A 13,420-nucleotide genomic window follows, 5' to 3' on the forward strand; every position below is an offset into this window, starting at 1 on the left:
ATTTTTTTTTTAATTTTTGAATAGTGCTCATTAAGAGCTTTTCAAAAAGTACCCACACTCGATACTTCTGTACAAATTCAGTGTTGCTAAGTCAAGAAAACAGGAAAGTGTATCGAATATTAAAATAATAAAATACTCCTTCCTTAACAAAAACAAAACAAAGCTAGCTCACCTTCTAAATTATGTGTTGAAATTGGTAGCCCTCAGCTGCTTTACAATGTGTCATTCGATCATAGAAACCATTTAAGGAATGATTTAACCAAGCTTTAGGAATATCTTGCACCATTTCCATTTTTATTTAGCAACACTGGATTTGTATAGAAGTATCAAGTGTGGGTACTTTTTGAAAAGCTCTTAATGAGCTTTATTCAAAAATAAAAACAATAATGGGGTGTTCTATTTAAAATAAGAGAGTTGGAGTTACTTCCGGTTAAACCGGAAGTAGAAAAAACTCGGTAATACCATTATTGAGTTCTTAGTATATGGTTATCCTCACATACCAAGTTTCATGTTATTGAACCGTATGCTTCAAAAGTTATTTAGGCGGTGCGGGACTTTTAACTAACCCTGTATAATTTATTATCTCAAAGGCCTGTTCATATTTGGCAGAGTGAATTACTTAATGTATCTTATATAACCTACGTGTAATTTAAACCTATTTTGTATCGCGTAGATATAAATTAAACTTTTTACACGAAAATAAAAATATCCTTACTAATTAAGATAAACAAGAACAAAAGATTTATTTTTTGTCCATCGCTATGGAGTAGTGGGTCAGCATGCCTGACTATGAAACTATTGGAGTCGGGTTCAACTTAATTTATTATCATTCAGTAATTTCAGGTCAACAGAAAGGATGCAGTAGGACGTAGTATCTTTAACTTATACACTGCATCATTCTGAGGAACTTGCAGAATTTTCAAGGAAAAAAAGAGGGATTTTAAACGCGGATTTCATCAGACTTCAGTGATGTATAAGCTGAAACAAGAAATGACATCAAATAGTGAATCACGATACTTAAAGGAATGCAGTCCTCTGGACTTCAAGTATCATTCCTACAGTTGGAGTGGTAAACATAAGAATCCTCGGCTGTGGTTGTCTTCAGACCAATCTACATTAAAAATTATTTATTTTAAATTATGTAATATATAACCACAGAAGTTAAATTGTAATAATAATAATAATAATAATAATAATAATAATAATAATAATAATAATAATAAAAGATATTTCTAACGCGATTCATTTGAATATTAAATATATACTTACTTACTTACTTACTTACTGCCTTTTAAGGAACCCGCAGGTTCATTGCCGCCCTCACATAAGCCCGCCATTGATCCCATCCTGAGCAAGATTAATCCAGTCTCTATCATCATATCCCACCTCCCTCAAATCCATTTTAATATTATCTTCCCATCTACGTCTCGGCCTCCCTAAAGGTCGTTTTCCCTCCGGCCTCCTAACTAACACTCTATATGCATTTCTGGATTCGCCCATACGTGCTACATGCCCTGCCCATCTCAAACGTCTGGATTTAATGTTCCTAATTATGTCAGGTGAGGAATACAATGCGTGCAGTTCTATGTTGTGTAACTTTCTCCATTCTCCTGTAACTTCATCCCTCTTACCTTCAAATATTTTTCTAAGCACTCTATTCTCAAACACCCTTAACCTATGTTCCTCTTTCAAAGTGAGAGTCCATGTTTGACAACCATAAAGAACAACCGGTAATATAATTATTTTATAAATACTAACTTTGAGTTTTTTTGACAGCAGACTGGATGATAAAAACTTCTCAACCGAATAATAACAGGCATTTCCCATATTTATTCTTGTTCCTTTTTTAATTGTTTATTTAACGACGCTCTATCAACTACTGGGTTATTTAGAGTCGATGGAATTGATTATATGGAAATGGTATTTGACGGAACGAGGCCGAGGATTTTCAATAGAATACCTGACATTCGCCTTACAGTTGGGGAAAATTTCGGAAAAAACCCAACCGGGTAATCAACCCAAGCAAGAATGGAACCCACGCCCGAGCGCTACCGCCTGAGCTACGACGTGCCGGTGACTAATACCTAGTTGTTCTTACGGTTCATGATTACTCATATAAATTAATCTTAAATTTTACTATTTTGGTGTCATTCATTTTGTTCAAACTAAACAGAAGAAATTGTATATATCTATTACAGTTCAATCAAAATTATACTTTTTGACACTAACCAATATAACAATAATGGGATATTCATTTTGTTCAGAGGAAAACAAAGAATAAAACGTTTAACAAAGCGTGGAGCCACCTCTGTGAAGTGACAGGCACAGGTTGAAATTCCATTGGGGTGAGTTACCTAGTTGAGTAGGAAAATAGTCACGAAATATATCGCTTCTCTTTTATTTTACATGACTCGGTACGGCCCGGTCACTAGCAGCGGCCTTAGTGTCTACTGAATTTTAATGCGAGGAGAATATCTTATTCAGTGTTGCCAATTTAGCTTTTTTCAAGCTAAATATAGCTTTTTATGTTTAGCTTAGCGGCAAAAAAAATGCCATCCCGCTTAGCGGGGAATCTAGCTTATTTCCTTCGCATAGTAGACGGGAAGCTTACTTACTTACTTACTTACTTACAAATGGCTTTTAAGGAACCCGGAGGTTCATTGCCGCCCTCACATAAGCCCGCCATCGGTCCCTATCCTGTGCAAGATGAATCCAGTCTCTATCATCTCACCCCACCTCCCTCAAATCCATTTTAATATTATCCTCCCATCTACGTCTCGGCATCCCTAAAGGTCTTTTTCCCTCCGGTCTCCCAACTAACACTCTATATGCATTTCTGGATTCGCCCATACGTGCTACATGCCCTGCTCATCTCAAACGTCTGGATTTAATGTTCTTAATTATGTCAGGTGAAGAATACAATGCGTGCAGTTCTGTGTTGTGTAACTTTCTCCATTCTCCTGTAACTTCATCCCGCTTAGCCCCAAATATTTTCCTAAGCACCTTATTCTCAAACACACTTAACCTATGTTCCTCTCTCAGAGTGAGAGTCCAAGTTTCACAACCATACAGTAGAACCGGTAATATAACTGTTTTATAAATTCTAACTTTCAGATTTTTGGACAGCAGACTGGATGATAAGAGCTTCTCAACCGAATAATAACAGGCATTTCCCATATTTATTCTGCGTTTAATTTCCTCCCGAGTGTCATTTATATTTGTTACTGTTGCTCCAAGATATTAGAATTTTTCCACCTCTTCGAAGGATAAATCTCCAATTTTTATATTTCCATTTCGTACAATATTCTGGTCACGAGACATAATCATATACTTAGTCTTTTCGGGATTTACTTCCAAACCAATCGCTTTACTTGCTTCAAGTAAAATTTCCGTGTTTTCCCTAATCGTTTGTGGATTTTCTCCTAACATATTCACGTCATCTGCATAGACAAGAAGCTGATGTAACCCGTTCAATTCCAAACCCTCTCTGTTATCCTGAACTTTCCTAATGGCATATTCTAAAGCGAAGTTAAAAAGTAAAGGTGATAGTGCATCTCCCTGCTTTAGCCCGCAGTGAATTGGAAAAACATCAGATAGAAACTGACCTATACGGACTCTGCTGTATGTTTCACTGAGACACATTTTAATTAGTCGAACTATTTTCTTGGGAATACCAAATTCAATAAGAATATTATATAAAACTTCTCTCTTAACCGAGTCATATGCCTTTTTGAAATCTATGAATAACTGATGTACTGTACCCTTATACTCCCATTTTTTCTCTATTATCTGTCGAATACAAAAAATCTGATCAATAGTCGATCTATTACGCCGAAAACCGCACTGATGATCCCCAATAATTTCATCTACGTACGGAGTTAATTCAGACGGGAAGCTTCTTTGATTTAATCCAATTTTAGATAAATTTATTTAATATTGCATGAATATTAATCTCAAACTATTGATCCTGGCTGCATACAAGAAGGGATCAAGTTACGACTCAATGAGTACTTCACATACATCTAATAGGAGAGACATTACCGCCATTGCAAGTAGTTCGTAATTGCTATTGAACATTGAGTATCAGCCACCGGTGTAGCTCAGTCGGCTAAGGCACTTCCTTCCGATCCGGAGTTGCTCTTGGGCTGATTATCTGATTGGGTTTTTTCGAGGTTTTCCCCAAGCACAAGGCAAATGTCATGTAACCTATGGCGAATCCTCGGTCTCATCTCGCCAAATATCATCTCGCTCCTCAATCCCACGGACCCTAAAAAATCATAGTTGGTACAGCGTCGTTAAACAATCAAATGTACTACTATTAAATGTACCACAACTGTAGCATATAATCACAGTAGCAACTTCGGTCCAAGGATTTATAACATAATAATAAATTCCCAAACAACAATTTGCTAATGCTTCTCATTTTAAAAAATCTATTAAAAATTGCTATTAACAGAGAAAACTTAAGCTTCAGTTATTGTGATATGTGTTTTTTCTTCTTATTTTTTTTCTTTTATTACTTTTTACTCTGTTATTCAGTAAAATGTCTTAACGTTAACTTATGTGGAATGCCCCCGAGCACGAGTATGTAACTTACTCTTTCTGAGGGTGCTAGAGAGTTCTTATACAGGGACATCATTTTATTTTTACTTCAACTTTTATTGTACCTGAGTTTTTTAATGTACTTCACTCCCACCCCTTCTACTAAGGAAGTTCCAACTCCACACAGAACCAAGACCGCAGATAGTAAGCAGTACTGAGTTACTGGGTATAGTACGTTCCAGAAATATGTTCGCGTTTTCCAGTGACGAAAGAGCTTTCAATATTGAATCATATTTTCGCACAGGTACTGTCAGTTTGTCTACGTCGCATCCCGATTTCCCCCACCTGCTTCTGCTCGCCCCTCTGTAAAAGCTGGGCTGTCTTAGCTCTTTTCTGAAAACATTAATTTCACTTAGGAATTGGACGTTTACATAATATTATACAGCTGTTTACTTTAACTTAAATAAAAGGGCCTCGTTAAGTAATTAACTGTCACGTGATTTCCTCCCTTTCTACAATCCTGCGGCATAACCACTTGGACGGACAGTAGATAGCATGTCTGAGTAATTTTATATTTTCGAGTCGGGCAGAAGTGAAGCTTGAATTTACAGTACGTAGAGTAGGTACAGAATTATTTCAACATGAGTTACTAGTACGAAGGACGAAACTGGCAATTGGAATTAGAGGCAATAGTCTATAGTGCGATAATATGCACAAAAGAACTGAAGCCTGTATCGAAATGAACAGCCACCATTTTCAAAATTGTGTTTAAATATTCATATTATGATTATTTTTCAATTTAACTTCTTTCTCTATATTGTACGCTAATATGCTGTAGACAGTATAATATACACTGCATAATGAATACGTTCGCATGGATAACTCACTTCGTGAGTAAAAACACTTATTCTTAATACAGTACTGTACTTTGATTAAAGAAAAACCTAATGAAAATTATCAAACTCAAAATCGCGATATTTCCTAGTTTACGTAAATGGATGAACTACTTTTCTTCCTTCCTATACCTAGTAGAGTGATTTGTGTTTTACGCCAGTATCATCGAACTCCAGTCTTGGAGGGGGGAGCAAGCGGTGTTTCCGGTTCTTTAAAGGTATGTCTTGTATGTATTTATTCACACTGCAATGGGTATATACCCGGTGGCAGTGGTAACTAATTACACTCAATAATGACAATAATAAACTTATTAATTAAAAATACAATTAATGATAATACTAATAATTAATACTAATAATAATAATAATAATAATAATAATAACAACAACAACAGGGAATATACTAAATTAAATGAAACGATCACTTAAAATAACATTTGAAATATTCTAATTTGTATCTTAAAACTAAGATCGAACTAAAACCCACGAGTATATGTTCATATCTGCACAAGTACCTTTCAACATTACACTCATTTCGCTGTCAACTCACTCACTGCACTGGAACTACGACACATTTCACTGATTCTATCCTGATTTCACTAACACTTAAAAAACATTTCACTGTTCAAATACTTTGCACTGCCACTATAACCTATAAAGCTTCAATGACAGGAACACGTTTCACTTACACAGCACACTTCACTGACACGACATACTTCTTCACTGATACAACACACTTCACTGACACAACATAATTCTTCACTGATACAACACTTCAATAACAACATATCATTTACACCCTTTAAGTACTGTGTATAATTACCGTCTATTAGTAAGGTCCTTAAGCCTATTTTTAAATGCATTTTTGGTTGTTGGTAAAGCCTTTAGTAAGTCTGCAGGTAAAGCATTCCAGTCCCTGATAGTACGATTGAGAAAAGAAAACTTTCCAGTGTCCGTCCTCTGCCTTCTTTCCCTCAATTTATATGAGTGGTCGTTCCTTGAAGTATAGATAGGTTAATATTAAAAATGTTAGTAAAAATAAAATGATGTCCCTGTACTACTACCTGATGTACCTGTATAGACAGGTTAATATTAAAAATGTTAGTAAAAATAAAATGATGTCCCTGTACTACTACTAAATGTACTACATCTGTAGCATATAATCACAGTAGCAACTTCGGTCCAAGGCTTTATAACATGATAATAGATAAATTCCCAAACATACAATTTGCTAATGCTCCTTATTTAAAAAAATCTATTAAAAATTGCTGTTAACAGAGAAAATTTAAAGTTCAGTTATTGTGATATCTGTGTTTTTTATTCTTCTTTTTTCTTTTATTACTTTTTACTCTGTTATTCAATAAAATATCTTAACTTATGTGGAATGCCCCCTGAGCACGAGTATGTAACTTACTGTTTCTGGGGGTGCTAGAGAGTTCTTATATTAAAAAAATCAATATGTATCTTTGTTCTGGCAATAAAGTATTATTATTATTATTATTATTATTATTATTATTATTATTATTATTATTATTATTATTATTATTAATACAAACCGATCCGGAGCTGCTCTTGGGCTGATTATCTGATTGGGGTTTTCCGAGGTTTTCCCCCAGTGTAAGGCAAATGTCATGTAACCTATGGCGAATCCTAGGTGTCATCTCGCCAAATATCATCTCGCTCCTCAATCCCACAAACTCTTCTATATTAGAAATTCTAAATCTTCCTCGCCGGTCTCCAGATGTATTAAACATGCTAACTTACATGTAGGCGATTTCGATCCATTCAATGTATAGAAGTATTAGAATATGGCAATGTCTTTGCTAATATTATTTGCATAATCCTTATATACAAATTGGTAGTACGAATCAACTCATTTCCCTAATAATTTATAGTTTTAATTCTTGTAAATTTATTATTGTAATCTATGGTCTTTATTTTGTTGTTAACACAAGTCTTTAATTTGTACCATAGTTGTTCATTTTAATGTATTAATTGTATCACTGTGCTGAACTTTTATTGGCCAATGGCTGTTGTCCAGCACATAAATATATATACACATAAATACAAATACATAAATTATTATTATTATTATTATTATTATTTTTATTATTATTATTATTATTATTATTATTATTATTATTATTATTATTATTATTATTATTATTATTAAGTAAAAAAATGAGTATCCAGACATTGATCCTGATGATTCTGACGAAATTTCTATTTAAATCAGGTAATCATAGTTTAAATTATTCAGTATTAAAGCATGTGATATATAATGAACAATATCTAAAAATGGAGTTTTGAAGTACTTGAGTTTAAGTATTTTTTGGAAATCTAGCTTTTTTTCGCTTGAAAATAGCTTATATTTAAGTTCCATCTAGCGGAATTCAGTGATAGCCTGTTGGCAACACTGATCTTATTTGTAATAAAAGCTCATCGTTGGTAGAAGCAAGTAATTTAGTGTTGTGAACTTCAAAGACAGAGAATTTATTTTAATAAAGTGTATCAATTTTAAGACAAGCTTGTAGTTTTGGTTCGTATATGTAATAGTAATATACGTTACAAGAGCGGTATGTTGACGTTTTCATGTTCGAGGAAAAGATTGAAAAGGCAAAACGTAGTTGAGCTTTTTTAATTTCCGAGAACATGAAAACAAACATACCGCTCGTGTATCGTACATTATTTTGTGCGAAGATCGTTTATTACATACCTGAAGGAGGAATTTCTAATTAGTTGCAATGAAATCTCCATGTTGGGTTCTGTTTAATGACGCCAACTTCGGAACACCAAAATATCTTTCTTCAACATTGTTGCTGTAAAATGTTTTCTGTGTTTACTATACTCCAGCAGGCTGTAATATACGTCTGTCTTTTTTTTCCCCCATTCTATAAATGTGAACTTAAAACAAACGGTAAGGTTATGTAATGATTTATTTTTCATTTTAATATTTTAACAATATTATTTATATAACATATTGCAGTAATAACTAGACATCGGATTTTTAGGCACTAAAAATTGCAGTTTTAGGCGCCTAAAATAAGCTCAAAATTTGTAAAATTAGGCTCTATTTTAATGAAAATAGGCATTTTAGGCACATCAAGGTATCATACTTATTTCTTTCACTGAAATGTTTAGTTATACACTAAAATACGCACAAAAAATATGTTTAAACATTAAAAAAGAATACTATATTATATTTATAAACAGAGTTGCACAAATTTAATATATTGAAACTAATGAAATAATGATTATTTATATCAAGATTACTCATTTTAAGTTATTGAAATTCAGTTCCATGCTCAGACTTTATTATAATTATCTGCACAGTACACCACCAGAATTTTTTCTAAATTCTCCACAGTTAACCTTTGCCTTTTGTCACTGAGAATCATTTTGAAAGCAGAAAAACTTCTTTCAACCGAAACTGATGTGAGAGGCGCAAATTTTAAATTAGGTACAATAGAAACATCAATACTTGCTGGAACATTTACACTTTCCCCCGATATCACTCTTGATACTTTTTCCAACAATGAAAATCCACCATTCTTATTTAATACGTTCTCCCACTTATTTTTAACTTTTTTCCCCGTTTCGCCCAAAGCAGAATGTATGTTCACTTGAGCTTCCTTTACTATTGCTATTTGGTTACAAAGAGATTGTTTTTCACGTTCTAATTGTTCAATGCTTGCAGGTATGAAAGAAAAGTTTGATGTTATGTAGGCAATATCGTTTTTCACTCGTGAGTCATTCAGACAATCTTTCACTGCTTTCACACACGCTGCACTATCAGTTTCAGGTAATTTATCAATAACTGTGACCACTTCTTTAAAATACTTAGAATAATACACCACTGACTGAATCCAGGTTCCCCATCGTGTAACAACCGGCTGAGGTGGGGGTGGGATATCTGGAAAGTAAAAGGTAAAAAAGGTAAAGGTATCCCCGTAACATGCCATGAAGGCTTTACAAAAACATTTTTTTGTGTTAGAAATAAATGAATTGACAAGAGGAAATTCATTCCGGATTGTTTCAGAAACCCTGTGAAGGCCATGTGCTAGACAGGTTACATGCGTGAGGTTAGGATAAAATGTTTTAAGAAGTGGAGCTGCAGCAACCATGTATGAGGCAGCATCAGTACAAAACAACAGAACTTTAGAATCGTCTATATTACCTGAGTATAAAGACTGTAGGCCTTTATTTACAAAATAAGCAATGGCTTGGCTATTCACTTTCGAAAGTTCCTTAACACATACGAGGTGTGGAATCGAAGGTCCATCAGGACTAAGTTTTCCTACTACCATATTTGCTATATACCTATTCATAGGATCTGAGATTTCATCCACAGAGACCCATATGTACGAATCACCTATATCCTCCCGAATGGAAGCTAAAGTTTCATTGTATATTCTAAGTAATTTTTTCTTAGGGTCGACTTAGATGGGATATTTTGTTTTCAGTATTTTTGTAAAAACTGTCTTAAAACCGGATTTTCAATTGCATTCCAGGGAATGTTAGCAGCAACAAACGCTCTGGTTAAATCAGCATAGAAATTGCTGCTGAGATTGGATGAAGTAGGCTGTGTTAGTAAAGTTTGTTGCAGTTGATTTTTCTGCTGAGCTTTAGCCTTATGAGCCGCTCCTTGCACATGCTGCTTTAGGTGGCACTTCTTTTCTTACGAAATCTAAAAATGTAAAGTAAACTGAATTAAAATAAAATCCTAATTGTTGTATTGCCGTATTTCTATCACAAAGTTAGTGGGTTCGAACAATCAAAATTTTAATGACCTGCAAATACTTTAACTATCGGAATTTAAAAGGTTAAAGTGTAGTGGTCTTAAAAAGAATTATACCTCAGGATAGCTCAGTCAATGTATAAATATTATAGGCCTACTCATTAAAATTAATAGAATTTATATATTTCAACTATTGTTACATACCTGTTTGCTACAAATCTTGCAGAATATTATTTTTCCATCATAAGTGAATTCTGAATATTCTGTTAGCCATTGCCGGATCAATGTAGATTTTGCACTTATATTTTTCGGCATTATCGCGTTAAACTTCACAGGAAAACGTCCTACCGCTCAAAACTTCTCAACACAAATAAGGTGAGGGAAAGAGCAACTGTTAACGAGCATTCAAATGAACCGTTGTTATTGAGATTCAATTGGACAAAAATACAAAGTTCCACTTATTGTTGCATTTCCTGGTAGTGTTAACACTAGGAGGGCCATTCTTTTAAATATTTTGTAACGGTTTACCCTACTAATTCGCAGTTTTACGACTTTTCATAAATATTTCAAAAACACTCTTTCTCCAAAAATTGTGATTTTATGACGCTCTGAAGGGCAGTACAGCTAATCGGTTTCAGACCGAAAACAGTCATTTTTATAGTATAGTATATCTCTGAATCGGTAGCAGCACATGTTGTGATTGTTGCCTGCTTCAAAACTAAGGTTGGTTCTTTGTCGGCATTTATGCCTCCAAACATGTTAAATTTGGTGAAATCTATTGCGAGTGTCGTGAGATTCAAAACATTTTGTTTCCTTTATCAATGGTTTCATGGCCGGTGTGAAGCAAACTTTCCACTTTTTAAATGCCTTAAATTTCGCAGTGAATGCATGTATAAATTATAAAAAGTAAGAGGAAAATGCGAAACTTTACAGTGAGTTAGGCATTTTTAGGCGAATATTAACAAATTAGGCTCTAATAACCGTTTTAGGGCATTTTAGGGCACTATAAAACTCTTTGAATACCTTTCAATTTCCATGAAACACAAATATTAATAAATATTTTTACTTTTCTCCTAAAGAAACAAAATACGCATTTGCCCTAGAATCCGATGTCTGGTAATAACATCGGCATCTGGAATCTCGTTGATTTTTTCACGGCTTCCTTAATGTTACTTGTATCAGAAATGCAATAAGTTTCGTGGAGTAGTAGACTTTACTTAATTTTTGCAAATATTTAAAAACAATAATTGACAATGCAATTTAGGTGAAATTGCAGTGGTAAGTTTCCAATTTATAATTATTACTATGTTAAACGTCTCTAAAAATAATATGTTAAAAGCCTAAAGCAGTAAAATGAATGTCGCGCTTAAGCGGTAAGAAGAGGGAAATTGTTATGTGTGTTACGTTGGGAATACTGAATGTGGTATTTCACACTTACCGCGTATTGGTTCTGTGCGGAAAACAAGCAAATACGCACGATCTCGCACAAAATAAGTATTTAATATTGGTACAGATACACTAAAAAATTATTAAATAATATGTGAAGTACCTACGCAAAAATAATTTTTAAACACTTCTGTTTTGGGTATTCCTATAACATAGCTAAGCGCTCCAAGCTTGCAGTGAGAACTGTCCCTAGTTGCCTGATTGCCAAACAACGAGCATAGGCCTAATTATTGTGTAAGTTTATTTGTGGAGGAAATGCTTTTCGCAACAAGCAGCATTATAAGACAATCTTTATCAGACAGATGGTTGTCATTTTCCATAGATAAAAGAAATCGATGAAAAGTTTCTCGGCAGTATACATTTATCTTTCAGCGATAAAAGTCAAACAGCGGTCAGGTTAGGACGGATAAATTCGTACCTTCATCGTTATTTCGTAATGTTCCGAGTAACAATAAACTAAGAAGTCATTCTCATGTGTCTGAATATACAGTAGACGGAAACATAGTGCGGGTATTAAAACTAATTTGCTGTTGAAGTGAAATAAACTCGCGTTTGCAAGAATGGATTGTTTTGCAATGAAGTAATGTGGTATGATTTACGCGTATAGTGGTGCTTCCTGAAAACGATGTACTGACATTCTTCCATCAAGTCTGTAAGTCATTGCACAACCCAGAAAAGAACTGAAAAAATATTGAGTCATCAGTTTTCAAGTATCATTTACCGCATTTTGAATGTAAGTAGTAACTAAATCAATACATTAATTTTCTTACTGTAAGCATGTAATATTTTTTATTTTACCGTATTCACCAGCTTAAGTCAGAGTTTCTCAAATTACCTCTCTTCATGGTTTCCATACACTAAGGCAGGCCTGCAGAACTCGTTAAGTAGGGGAAATATGACGTCAACCTCACTCCACTTCTATTGGGGATGATCGACTTCCGCATAGAGTTATTTACATTCTCAGGCCGATCAGTGGCGGCATATAATTTTCAAAAAGGATTGTAATAAATTCATTGTTTTATAATGCGTTATCTCGTTTCAAGGTTTACAATTATGCTAGATTTCCTATCGGTAGTTTCTTTGAGATTTCTTTGCACCTAACCTGTTTTAGATTTTCGAAAACTTTCCTCCTATCATCACCTACGGAAACATAAATTTATAACATTTAAGTAATGAACCTTGAAAGTCACTATTAATTTCAATTCAAAATGAACACAACTAGTTACGTCAGTAATTTTACAATATATCAATATACAGTTCGTAATAATGAACTTACCCGAAAGTTTGTGCATTCCATAATTCTTAACATGGACTTTGTTGAAATGTGCTTTAATATTGAAATGACGAGTAGAAATAAATTGAATAAGTCACAGTAAACAAGCAATTATTTCATCTTCAACAACAAAATAATAATAATCCCATTTTCTTTGGAAGTAGTATTCCTTCACGGGTTTGGATTTTGCCATGTTCCAGTTCTCTTTAAACTGCAGTACGCATATTATTTGTTTGTTTGTTTATTTACTTTTTTTATTTTATTGGGTTATTTTACGACGCTGTATCAACATCTAGGTTATTTAGCGTCTGAATGAGATGAAGGTGATAATGCCGGTGAAATGAGTCCGGGGTCCAGCACCGAAAGTTACCCAGCATTTGCTCGTATTGGGTTGAGGGAAAACCCCGGAAAAAACCTCAACCAGGTAACTTGCCCTGACCGGGATTCGAACCCGGGCCACCTGGTTTCGCAGCCAGACGCGCGTTTATTTACTTATTTACTTACTTATTTTCTTATTTACTTACTTAT

The sequence above is a fragment of the Periplaneta americana genome, chromosome 6, assembly GCF_040183065.1.
Source record: "Periplaneta americana isolate PAMFEO1 chromosome 6, P.americana_PAMFEO1_priV1, whole genome shotgun sequence".
Classification (NCBI taxonomy): Eukaryota; Metazoa; Arthropoda; class Insecta; order Blattodea; family Blattidae; genus Periplaneta; species Periplaneta americana.